General features: G+C 40.0%; 1 protein-coding gene across 8 annotated transcripts in view; it reads left to right on the top strand.

Annotated features, from left to right (window-relative positions):
* The window catches only part of atp13a3 (ATPase 13A3), a 116,294-nt gene that overhangs the window by 73,343 nt on the left and 29,136 nt on the right, over positions 1–13,815 (top strand). For 4 of the 8 annotated variants that reach the window (XM_049587883.1, XM_049587886.1, XM_049587889.1 and 1 more), the window contains exon 2: positions 9,989–10,069. The exons of 3 other annotated variants lie outside the window; for them this stretch is intronic. The gene's annotated coding sequence lies outside the window, so the exon portion shown is untranslated. Of the gene's footprint in view, positions 1–6,798; positions 6,824–9,988; positions 10,070–13,815 lie in introns of those variants that run through there. One more of the 8 variants, XM_049587885.1, reaches the window with a different exon arrangement.

Here is a 13,815-nt window from a genome sequence, read left to right as displayed (position 1 = left end):
CCTAAAAGTATTCTGATTTAATTTTCAGAACATATTGCCCACCCCTGCTTTTCATTATGCTTTTCATTATTTCTAAATATTACTTTCTTTGTGTCTGTCGGCTTCATGTCTTTCTTTCACATGTTTGAAATAAATATCAAATATCAATATTTGTGATGGGGTTGTATAAATACATTGAATATAAAGGAGTTGTTATTTGCAGTAGTGTTTTCATGATACTGGGATTTCTAACTACGATGCAAAACCTTGAAAAAAATCAATATTCAATACTGTTGTCAATACTTCATGGAAAAGTTAACATTGAGGGCATAAAATTTATTTTTTTTTATTAAAAGATAGCTAAATATAATGAGGCTATAACATGACAATGACAACTTTACTTTTTTCGTTACAGTAACCTATATCTTCTTTTCCGGCTGCCACATTAACCTAATATTTGGGGGAATTAATTTAGGGTTGAAAATATTTTTTTGAGTGAACAAAATAGGTAATTTTGTAAAAACAAAAACAAATTGTAGATATGTATTCGCCTATGTTGTTTATCTTTACAAATTGTCTGAATTTCACATACATTGAAAACACAAACTAGCCTAATTGATTGCATTAGAGTAGGGATGCACCGAATATTCGGTAACCGAATATATTCGGCCGAATATTGCAAAAAACCACACATTCGGTATTCGGTGGAATAAGTTAAAAGCAAGGCCGAATAATAGCGGTGTGTTTTGATAACGCAATCAAACAGCATGCCTTGACGGGCGGAGTAAAATGTCGGCAGTGTGGCGATCCGCCCGTCACGGCACTCGCATTTGCGACTAAAAATAGTTTTGAGCGAGCAAAATAGGCTTAAATCATTCAGCATGCTGAGCGAGCAGCCTACAGATTTCAACCAGCAGCAGAAACAAAAGGCGAATTTCATCGGTTGTGGGTTGAACGGAGGTCACAGACACGGACAGTAATGCATTCCTGTCAATTACGCGCCATCGGCTTACTGGCGACGGAGAAGTCGGCTCCAATAATATCCTCTTCTTGGCGTCATGACTGCCCAGAAGTACCTGAACAGCCGAGCCAGCCGAACACAGACCATACGTGATGTGTCAGAGGAGAAACGAACCATTCACGGCCCACAAACCTTACCACACTTTAGGGACTGTTCATTACTTATGAAGGGACTTCAGGGGAGGAGGGTGGCTGGTTGATTTTTATTTTATTTATTTATTTTATTTTGATCCCCCCCCATGTTAATCACTTATTGATGCTGTTTTTGAAGTATGAATAAGTCAATAAGTAATTTATTCCTTTGAAATATCATTGATGTATTATAAAAAAGTGATTTATCTTTTTATAAATGACAAAAGGCACATCTGCCTCATTTTCGCTGTGGTATCGTGATACTGCTCAGAACCATGATATTTTCATTGGTATCGTACAGTGGGTCCTAATTTTGGTACCGTGACAACACTAATCTGGAGGGGGTTCATCTGCAAAAACTAATGAAAAACTAAACAACGATATTCGGTATTCGGCCAAGCGTTTAATAATATTCAGCTTTGGCTGCGGCCACAAATTTTCATTTCGGTGCATCCCTACATTAGAGTCACCTTCTGGCTTGTGTACAGAGCTTTGCACATCTGGCTAAGTGTCTAATAGCATTGGGGACCATGACTGAACAGCAATTTCAAGTCCTGCCACAAATTATCAGTTTGATTTTGGTCTTGACTGTGACTTTCCCACAATAACTTTATTTTTGACATCCCAAAAGCCTTCTTGGTAGTCACGTATCCTGCAAGTTATTTTCAACTGTGACTTTCTTGTTGACAATCTGCCGCCCAGTTGTGACCAGTGAATCATCAGGTTACAGTTATTGTACGCCATGACTCTGATCCTCTACAGTAGCTCCTCCTGAGGTCTTCAAGGTCTCTTGGTGGACTTCCTCACCAGAAGCCGTTAATGGTCCTATAGCTGTGCCATATTCCATTTTGCCTCTTCCCTTTGTTGTGCCTTACTTACTTAAGTGTACATTCAGTGTGTTTTTTTGTGTTCTGTTATTAAGTGTTACAACTACTACTTTGTTTTTTGGCTTTGTCTACATGATGTAGATTTTTGACGTGCCAGTTAGGCCCTCCAGGTGCAGGCATATTTAATTTGAATTGATTGGGCTTAACATAGCCAGCACTGATCAATTTAAAAATGTCCTGATCAAGTTCAAGTTTTATGTGTGTAGCCCAAATACCAATTGTACAGTGCAGCTCGGGACAGATTTATTTATCCTCTGTTCACTCCTCTGTTTATACATTAACAGGGACCGTTCTAGGTTGCTACAGTGAGCTGAGGAGATAATTAGTTTGTATGACTTTAATAAGAATGTGACCTTTGAGTTGAGATGAATTATATCCACACATAGTGTTTTGTTGGTCCTGTGAAGAAAAGTGTCACACTCACAAACATACCCCTGTGTAGCCTTTGACCACACAATTTATGATTTTAGAAGTTCAATAATTCAACTCTCATGTTGCAAAAGATTTGGATGAGCTGGAACCACTGCCTGACTAAGCTCAACTCTTCTCTCTGTGATGAATTCAGTATCTCTTGAATCTAATGAATTCTTGGTCTATTCATCATGTGTAGGGGGAAAATAAAAGCTATTCTTAAAACATAATTCAGTATCATTTGTAACAGACTCAAGCTGTGTATATACAGCAGACAGAGAGATGCCCAACTGGTGAGTCAATATGTCCTCACATTTCGTAATTTGTGTATAAGCAGACCATCCACTGAATTTCAGTTTTGTTTTTCAGTTAAACAACCACAGTTGCCGTTCTACTATTCAGTTTGAGTAGCTCTGTCCTCCTTTAAAATTAAGTCTATGTATATTTATGCTTTAGTTTTGTCGTAGGATGAATTTAGAAATTTGGACTTGTTTCTGTGTCATCAGTGCCATTTCTGTATCATTGGGTGTCGTAACCAGCTTGGACAATGTTACACATCTGGATTTCCGGAATTAAGAAATTGAACTTGCCCTTTTCACCTTTGAACTTTCTTCCTCTCTGTGAGAGAGCTTGAGGTTTTGTCCAAACTGAAGATTTGGAAGCGGTTGCCGTTTAAGAAGTAAGGCGCCAATATTCCTCAAGACTTTCACAGGTGAGCTTTAAGACAGCAGCCTGTGATGGAAGGCCTGCCAGTGTTGACTCAGAGTGGAGATGAGAAATATCCTGACATGGTAAAAGTCCTGTCCGCAGCCCAGCACTGTTTGGTGTGGGTGCCCCACAGCAGTGTGATAGAGAAACACATCTTTCGAGTGCCAGTCTAGCGGTTTGCCTCCAACAAGACCAGGGGCTCGCATCAGTGGAAGTGAGATGAAACACTTCAAATGAAAATAGAAACAACTGTGAAATTTAACACAGTAGCGCAAACCTGAGAATAGAGTTGTGCAATTAGTTTTGCACAACTATTGCCTTACAAATCAGCTTGCAGTCTGGAGTCCTCAGACAAAAAACATCTTGCCTGCATTCCTGAGGACGCTGGCAGTTGGTTGTCAGGTGCTGTTGAGACTTGTATAGAGGACTGTAGTGTTGTCACGATACCAAAATCTTTGTTTCGGTACCAATACCAATATGAATTTCGATACTTTTAAATACTCTTCGGTACTTTTCCTAAGGAAAAGTCCTTTTGGATACAAACCTTTAGAACAGTAAATAGTAGGGGTGTAACGGTACCAAAAAAAAAAATCATGGTTCGGTAAGTACCTTGGTACGGACGTCACGGTTTGGTAACTCAAATGTTCCACCAAGTTTGTGTTGTCTCGTGTTGTCTCCCTTTGCGAGGCAGACTTTCTCTTGTTTTTTTTTCACGTGCGCCAGCTGCGAATGTTGATACAGGTGTTGACATACACACCACTTGTGCAATCTGTGCTCCAATAGGAACAAGAAAGGCATTTGCGTGCATAAATAAAAATAAATTAACTAAATTAATGAATTGAATCAGTTTCAAAGTACCGGTATTTTCCAAATGCAGTATAGTACCGTTTGGAATACTCTCAGGAGCTCAGGATCCTTCCTGAAAATGTGACTCCTGGTGAAAATGATCATGAAGCAACTCAAGAGATTAGATGACATCAAAACGGACATTTTTTACACTCTTGTCACACACCTGGTAAAACTGGTATAAAAGAAATGACACCATGATTGCCGTTGACAATACTTATCCAGTCGGCAGTATGACAATACAGCCACACACTTCTTGCATTCGAGTTCCTCAGTGGTTTATTTTGCATTTGCTGAACTGTATTGCATGCTGTGTAAAAACAGAAGCGACAGGTGAAAATCTGACTCTTATGCTGTGTGGACATATGAAACTCTGATGCTTTAAAAATCTCAAAGGCACTTTTTTGATATTAAAGTAACTTGAAATGCTATGAGCTGGCAGCATGTTATCACAGTACCTCACCATTCACCAGGCAGTAGCAACCCAAAGATAGCCTCTGTCTGCATCTGCGGTTTGTGTAGGGTCGCACGGAGCAAAACTGAGAACTGTGTTTGGTCACGACAGGGAGGACACTATTTGAATTTAATTTGTTTACCTCACTTGTTTCTCATATATATGATAGTAAACTTAATCTAGATTCCGTCTTTCATCTTGGTTTACTGTAATTGATTTGACATTTACAGCTTAAATTTGCTAGAGAAACGAGGAGACTTTTACTGAACTTTAATTCAGGAATTTGTTATCTGTTGATATTATGTCTCACCCAGAGTCATTGTTAGGTTATTAACTGGTTTCGCCATAGCCACTGTTACATAACATCACAGTTTCATAACCATAAGTAATGTAGAAGCTATGATACCTATGTTGTCCTCATTCCTGCATTGTTGACCTGTGAAAACAAACCTTGTGAGTCAAGTTGTTTGTGTGTGCGGTGAAATCTCCTCTTGCAAGTGAGGTAATGCATGTGTGTGCACTACGGCTGTACCCGACGCAAAAGACAAACAAACTAACTAACAAAAAAGAAAACTACTTGGCTTGAAGTAATCTCAGTCGACAAAGGGGTGCCCGACTGGTGACTCGAATCTCCGACTTAATGTGGCAGCCCTAGTGCTGGCCAGTTTGTTTTGTGTAGTGGAGTCGTGTCATTCAACTAAGGTGTTGTGAAGAAGGGCTGTAAAAATGCAATTCCAGCTGTAAGTTAGCCAAAGAATTGGCAGTGTGGGGGAATTATAGATAGCTACAAAATGACCAGGGAGTTGTGGTAGAAGATGGATATCCAATTTGCAAAGCATGCTGTTGAAAAGTTAATGCAAAGGTCTAATACCTTAATATGCTCCAGCATCTTCTAGATAATCTTCCAACCCTCTATGCCTGAGTCAAGGTAAAAAGACTTAACTAATGGGGTGTCGGTGGCTTAGTGGTAGAGCAGGCGCCCCATGTACAAGGCTGTTGCCGCAGCGGCCCGGGTTTGAATCCAGCCTGTGGCCCTTTGCTGCATGTCATCCCCTCTCTCTCTCCCGCCTTCATGCTTACCTGTCCTGTCCATTAAAGGCAAAATGGCCCAAAAAATATCTTAAAAAAAAAAGACTTAACTAATGTATGAGGCTTAACCAAAACAGTTCTCCAAGATAAACTGCAGGTGGCGCTATAGAAGAGGGGGCAACGAGATGAAGTAATTAAAAGAGCAGCAGTTAAACTTCAAATAAAGTAAAACAAAGAATGTATAATAACGGACAGCACACTGGACAATAGAAATGTTGTTACAGCTACTACAGCTATGTACTGTTGGAAGAGTTGTGGTAACAGCTCTGTATCCACAGGGTTTTAAAAGCCACCCAGAGATGACGAATAGGGCTTGCAGTGGACTATGCAGTGACAGGACATCATCGTGATCGTACGTCATCATGTATTTGCTGAATCTATTTGTGTTGCACTTAGTTGCAGTCACCTTTAATAGATACACCAACCTTTCCCACAAGCATGAGAACTTTATTTTTCAGTATGTCAAACATTTTTTTGAATCTCAGGGTTTTTGTGCGTTAATGGAAGAAGTGCATATAAACAGGTAAATGGAATCACAGCTTGTATTTACTTATATTACCAACTGAGAAGTACTGTCACTCTCTGTCCGTCTCTGTCTGGGTAGCCTATTTTCCGTAACCTAATATCATTTAGCCATACTAAATTATTTTTAGTAGCCAAACGTTACACTGTAGAAACCAACTGGATACAGTTGATGATAAGAATTTATTATTTTATATATATATATATATATATATATATATATATATATATATATATATATATATAATTACTTGATTAATAATTGTGAAATTATGACAGTAATCGTGATATCAAAATCCAATATCGTGCCATCCCAGATTATGTTCCAATAAGCCGTTCAACCAGGTGAAAAGGTGTTTTAATCTCTCACACAGTGTTATCAGCAGTTTTTCATAGACTGTCAAGTAATGCCACTGTTAATCCAAGAGCATGTGGTCTGACTTAAAACTCATTACACTTTTGATCTGTAGGATTATTGTTTTTTTCCCAGCTCTTTCCCTCCATTTTTTCCACAGGAGTGGAGCTCACATTCAAGCTCCTTGTAGATCTCTCTTTTCTATGTCCTTTTCCACTCCCTGATCTCATCCATGTGAACTCCCCTTCTCCCTCTGCATAGATCGTAGTAGCCTGTAACATCAGCAATTCTGCTCACTTGGTTGTGGTCTAAAGTGTGTGTATGTCATCTCAAAACATACACAACTTGCATCTATGATGCATTTTGAGGTTGATGCTCTGGGTTATCTGTGAGAGGTTTGGATGTTTGCTGCATCTATAGGTGAGTTTAAATAGGTTATTTATATTTTGTTAAGCTTGAACTAAGTTAGAAGTTCGAGAAGGACAAAACTGAATATAGTCATATTTAATTTGCGTATCTGCCCTGTTAGCTTTTTTTACTACTTACTAAACTGGAAGTGACTGTGTGCTTTTCATGTGCTGCATCCGCTTCATATGCATGAATGTAAAATGAAATGCTATATGTACGCATTATTTGTCCTTTGGCAAGTTGTTAACAGGGAGCTGTGTGATTAATAATGTTATCAGTGGTGGTGCGCTCTTAAAACCGGCTGAGGAAGAGCTTTTACTTTTTCAGACAGCAGAGGAAGGGCAGATAGTCATAGATTTTTAGTTAGGCCAGTGGTCACTGTGATAAACAGCTTGATTGGTCCATGACAGGGAACAAAGCTTGACTATAATACCCCGTGAGTAGGAGAGGAAGTGATAAAGAAAGCGCATTGAGTGCAAAGCATGATGGCAACAAAACACTTTTTCCTCTAAATGCTTCCATGAATTATAGACTTCTGTCATTAGGTCATGGCTCATTGTTCACTTTTTCCTTTCTGTCTGTGTGTTGAAGAACAGGACAGAAAGGGAAAGGAGAATATATCTAGGTATCCTCCAGTTATGTGTTTGTATACTTTAAAGTTGCTCAAGTTCAGGATCTTGTAAAATATGTGCTAAGTGTGTGACCTGCAAAAAGCCCAGAACAGATTATATTTAGCAAATAATGACACTGAGACACTTTGTTCATCCTCATACCTGACTTGAAGCGTGACTGTAGGCTTATGTTGCTGTTGACATATGGCTTAAAACATAATGTGACATTTTGGGTCAGTAATCGGTAGCTTACTCACAGTATATTAAGCGTTTGTTATTTTTAAAGCAAAATTGCCAAATATTTTCTGGGCAGTGCAGGCATTTGCTGCTTTTCTTTGTTGTATACGTAATATAGTAAACTAGGGATGCACTGATTGTTAGATTCTGGGTCGATAGCTGACACCAATGTTTTTGTTGTTGTTGTTGTTGTTTATTTTGGTTGCGTTGTAATTTATGCCCCTTTTTGTGCCAGGGAAACAAAGAAATCTTCATTTTAAAGTATAACTGAATTGTTTTAAAGCCATTTATTCCCTCATCAAACTATCTTTCATTCATTCATTCATTCATTCATCTTCTAACCGCTTCATCCTCTTGAGGGTCGCGGGGGGGCTGGAGCCTATCCCAGCTGACATCGGGTGAGAGGCAGGGTACAGGGTATAGCCTGAGCAAAATTGATGTGACACATGTGAAAAACATCAGCCACTGCCATCGGTTAATGTCATCTTAATTACCAATAGCCTGATGTTAACCCTTTTATAGATTAAATGAGTAGTTGATCGAGAACACAATGAGATTAAACATTGACAAAAATGTTGTAGCCCTAATCCAGCAGTCGTACAAACATTTGTCTTTTGCTAACAGATTGAAAGTAGTTAATGAATTGGAGAGACAGAGAACTCACAGTACAGACAAATAAATTCATTATTAATTGTGTCTGTAGATAATCACCTCATTGATCATGCGCCATTGACCTGTGTGAAATCTGTTGTCAATCAGAGAACCAGATCTGTTTTTAGACTCAAATAGCTGTTTGTGTTATAGCTCAGTCGTGGTTTGATACACTCAGTGGATCTTACAGTTTCTTTCCAGGAACACTGTTGATTGTCATGTTTAATCTTGTAGTCTGAAAAAAGATCAACAGCTGCCTCGTGTGTTTTTTCCCAAGCCAGCGTTGCTTATTAATACAATAGCAGACTAATCAAATGAGAGACAACAATGTGGCTTTAGGCAGGGCTTGAGCAATCTATAAATATCACTGTAGTCATGCTGACTCTTAGAGGCCCTGTAAGGGTCCTCTATATTCCAATAAAAACAGAGGTTTCTCCTGTCATCGTTAGATTTATGATATTATGGCACTGGGACAGGATAGGAACACCAAGCCCCGTGAATGGATGGGAGTCAGGAGGAATCACCTGACAGTTCTTCCATACACTGCAGCCAATTTCAGCATGAGGATATGATCATTTGCCCAAGACATTGCTTATCATGTTGACACCTACAGTAACCAGGTTCTTTAGTCACCGTGGTAAATAATTACCGGGAATGAAGCATAAAATTAACAGGTTCGGAGCCGAGCCCCCAGGAACAGTGCCAGGCTTTTAAGTCGATTTGACACAGTGGTCAAACCGTGGAATTACATCCTGAGGGGCCATCATGTGATGCCATGGTGCCCAAAAAGACTTTCCCATAGTTTTACATTGTGAAGATAAATCAGTGAATACATTTTTTTAAGCTTTATAACCTCTGCGAAATGACTTATATCACTATTGGGATTAGATCTGTTCAGTCCAATAACATTTCAAAAGTCTTGACGAGCATCAGAATTAAATCATTTTATCCCCATTCCAGTTAGGGGAGCTCTTAACCAGAAGTTAGCTGCTCGGCAAGAAAAGTGTGTGTGCAACCGCTTTATGGGCCTCACGATGCAGAGGATGCAGGTATTTTATACCTGGGAAGTCAAACATTTTTGGCTTCTTGTGCCACTGAGCAGCTTTCATAGGAATGAGCAGGGCCTTGCCTCCAACCCAGTATCCACTTTTCTTTATCATAGCAAGAGCGAAGTCTGCAGGAGCTGGTGGGAACAGAAAGATGTATTTTGAATTTCAGATGATGAGAAAACATTCCACCCTCAAATGTGGTCTAGTCCATGATATTCTGTCCTAAAACTTGCATTACTATACTGTATTTGTACTCCCCTGTTCCCCCTGTACCCATTTTTTCAGCTTTTTAAATATTCCAAAAGTTGTTCCCAGTTGGGGCAACCAAAGTGATCTACACTTACAAAGAGGGTCCTGGCCAGAACTTGCTAAGTTCATACATGAGTATATGCGCTCTAAAACTCAGTGAACACCTTCGCATGTGCTTTTACATAACCTGGTAATTCTTTTGCTGCAGCTATATACACATTAACCGTTATTGTTTTCCCTTTGGATAATATGTTACTGTTTGTGAATGTGTCGGTTCCCACTTCATCATAGTCGAATTAATGGAAAGACTTTGTGTTAGGAAAAGCAGTGTTCTTCTAATGTGCTTGGTGTTTTTTGTTGTGTTTTGTTTTCCCCCCTAGGGTTCCAGGTTGGTGTGGTGAGAGAGCAAGCTAACTACGGGGAGGAGGACCGCCTGGGGCATCGTGTCCCTGGCTTTTAAGGTAGGAGCAAACCAACCAGCTAGAAACCAGTAGTTGCAGCCTCTTTGGGCTCATATTGAGCTTGAGCTAAATTATGATGTTCTTCACAGACTATTATAGTTACCTGCCAGTGATGTTGCTAGGTTTGCGCCCTGTGTCTCTGACACACTAAAATCTGAAGGGACCCAATGCAGTTAACTCACTATTAACATGTTCAGGGGACGCACGCTGTGTTTTTCACGTTGTGCTATTGTGATTGTGCTACTGATCCATGGTGATTTAACTTATGTCGATGATGACCTGATGATGCTTTAGCATCCAGGGGTTGCCCTTTTGAAAAAAATATTTTCACTGGAGGCTGCTATTTTCATACTGTTTGCGCATATATCTTACGCAAGAGGAGATCCTGTTTTGTTCATAGTCTCAGCGAGTGAAAGTTAAAATGGTAAATGGACCGCACTTGTATTGCGCTTATCTAGTCGTCCGACCACTCAAAGTGCTTTTAGACTACATGTCACATTCACTCATTCACACACACAGTCACACACTGGTGGCTGAGGCTACCATGCATGGTGCCACCTGCTACTCAGGAACCATTCATGCGCACTTACATACTAATGAAACAGCCATTGTAAGCAATTTGGGGTCCAGTATCTTGCCCAAGGATACTTCAGCATGTGGGCTGGAGGAGCTGGGGATTGAACGCAGCACATGTCAAACTCTTCATAAGTTTTATTTTTTCCCTCAGCAGCAGTTTGTGGAGTTTGAGTGGCGGGGGGAATAATTGATTAGTCGATTCAATCAGAACTGATAGATCAGTTTGATGGATGAGAGGAGCCAAGTGAAAGCAAACTCAATAAATGGTTAAACTTCATTTTCACTGCGCCTGATGTTCTGCTGCTCTGTCTGTGCCCAGAGTATGCTCATTGGCTCTGGGAGTGTGGTGCAATTAATAACTGAACAGTTTATATATTCCACTGGCGCTCCTAATGAACGGTCCAGCTCCAGAAACAGAATATCAATATGTGGCGGCAGATGTTATTATTGTGGCAGGCCATCACAAATGAATGAATGTGTGGGAGACCCTGAAACAGCCAGATCATCACCTTCAGCCACATCATCCACAAAAGTCCACTTTCAAACAGACAACACACACTCAGTGTTGTCAGACTCATTTTAGTTCAAGGGCCACATACAGTCCAATTTGCTTGCAGGTGGAAGAAGTAAAATCATTGCAATAGCAGACACCTCAAAATGTTTCCCCTTTTTTTTTTTTTGTTAAAAAAAAAAAAAACACAAATCAACTGTATTCTGGTTAGGGTGCAAAAGCCTCTGTGCATTCTACATGAAGAAAGCTACTCAATGTTTAACTTGCTTCTCAAACCTGGCTCCTCTTAGCCTTCACAAGTGTATCACTATTAGGTGTGCAAGGTCATCCAGTGGGCCGGATTGGACCCTTTGGCTGGCTGCTTCTGGCCCCGGGGCTGTATGTTTGACACCCCTGATCTAGAACACAGAAATCACAGTCTAGAAAAATGATCTAGAAATCACAGTTGCTTAGTTTATGGGATGGGACTTACTTATTTTGTTAGTTGTTTGTTTTTTGTATTCTCATGCTGATGTACGCCACAGTTGCAATGTGAGTAAGACGCATTGCTTTTGCAATAGTTCCCTATCTCTGCTCTTGGACAAGTTCATCTCACTGAGAGTATAACTTGACTTGAGTTAATGTGTAACATATTGGTAACTGAGTCACTTACAGGCTTATCATGTCTGGCTTCTCAGCCACCAAGTTTCAACTCTGGCCTCTTCTCTGTTTGGAGCCTGTAATTATGAGACCCTGCATGTTTTCTGAGGTCACAACCCTCTGTTATCGCAACAGATGATTCAATATAACAGACCATGTAATAGTTTGTGGTTACAGTAACCTTATAAGCATGATAAATCCTTTTTGGTGCCATTCTCATTGGTGCGTTATCTGTGAGTCACCATGCATGGATGGCAATCTTGTGAAACAGTGTGTGCATGATGCACTGGTGTCGGCATTTCCAGTCATAGCAGAGATTGGGGAGGGATTGTTCTTGTTGCACTGCACCCACTGCCTAGCGCCGGTCAGGGGGCTGCTATTGTAAAATACTAGGAAGGGCTTGGTCCTAAGCAAAATATCCCGCTGTATGCCAGAGAAAAAGTCCACCCGGGTGCAGCTGGCAGATAACATCAGAGTGCGGGGGGCAGTGACACAGGATCAGTGGGTGTTGTGGGACGGTGGGGGCAGTAGCAGGGTGGCCCTTTGGGCACTATGCCCTGACACACTATGCCAGCAGCACTCAGCAATAGCTGGGGTCAGAGTGCTCTTACTTTCCCTGTGACTTACTTAATGTGGTTTTATCATTTTTTTTCTGTGTGTTTGCGTGTGTGTGTGTGTGTGTAATCTTTCACACCAAAGACACAGTCACTGCACAGAGGAAGGCCAGTGTTTTTCAAAAAAGAATGTGGCTATGTTCTCCTAAACACTTAAGTCAGTTTTGGTGCCTGCTATGCTGACCTGTTAAAGGCATAGCATTATAACAGACAGAAGGTACTGTAGAATTCAGTCAGAAGTTTGGATGTAGTCAGGGGTTAAATTGGGATTTGTTATGTGCTCGGCTTCAAGGTGTTTCTAGGGTTTGAGGACATTCAATAGGATGTGACATTTGTGTTGACATATTACATGTTTTGAGTCGAATTAATCTTAGCAGCTTGTAGCTGAAGTATAGACTGTATTAAAGAATGATTGTTTGTTGTTAAACTTCCAAAAGCTTTGCATATTATTTGTATTACTAATATATTTATTTTGACTGTTTATAGTATAGATCAAACAAAATATTGATTCTAGAGTATTATGTACTGGAGCAACATCTCTAACTAAAGTAACATCTCTGTGGAAACAAATCTAAAATCAAAATAAAAAATACAGGAGACTGAACAAAATGTTTAAAAAATATTGCTTTACTTCAAGCTCATTCTTGTTGTGTATTGATAAATTATTTATTGATTTTTCCTCACTAAGGCTTAATTGAACTTACAGTGATGAGCATAGTTGTCATTAGGTTTGGGGGGAAAAATTGATTCTTAGATGCATCACGATACGGACGTGAACCATTGGGCATCGATTGACAAATGCCAGTGATCTAAATATTAGTTAATAACTTGATGTCGATGAAACAAAAGAGGCGGCACCCAACCCCGAGGGCAGTGCATCTCCTAGTCTACAGTGCGGACACACTAGAGTTAACTTGTAGTTAACTGACACAAAAGGCAGCAGTTGCAAGCTTGTTTTAATTTAACGACCAAATAATTACATTTGTGAGATGAACGTGAGGTATATTGTGAATACTTTCTCCGCCATCACCCAGATACTAACATTAAGGGAGGAGCAGCGATCAGCAGTAGCGTAAACAAATAAGATTGGTTGGCTACAGCATCAAACAACTTACACCAACTTTGTGGTGAGGAAAATAACTCCATGCTCAGTTTGTTTCACCTCAGAGACCTTGCACCTGGCCCGCTCAGGGTCTTGGCTTTGCCCAGAGCTAACGCTACAGCACACTATTGTTCTGACACAGGCAGGAGACTGTAATGTGCTTTCAAACGAGTTAATTAATCAATTACTGCAGTTAACATTTTAAAATAAAAAGGACCATTTATTATACAGTAGTACTTAAATTGCATACTGTTTCCAGTTTAATAATGCAGTATGCAAACGCTGGACGCTACGCCGGCATAAA

Source organism: Epinephelus fuscoguttatus, linkage group LG10, assembly GCF_011397635.1.
Source record: "Epinephelus fuscoguttatus linkage group LG10, E.fuscoguttatus.final_Chr_v1".
NCBI lineage: Eukaryota > Metazoa > Chordata > Actinopteri > Perciformes > Serranidae > Epinephelus > Epinephelus fuscoguttatus.
Note: the sequence above shows the minus strand (reverse complement) of the source record. Positions and strands in the feature narration are given on the sequence as shown.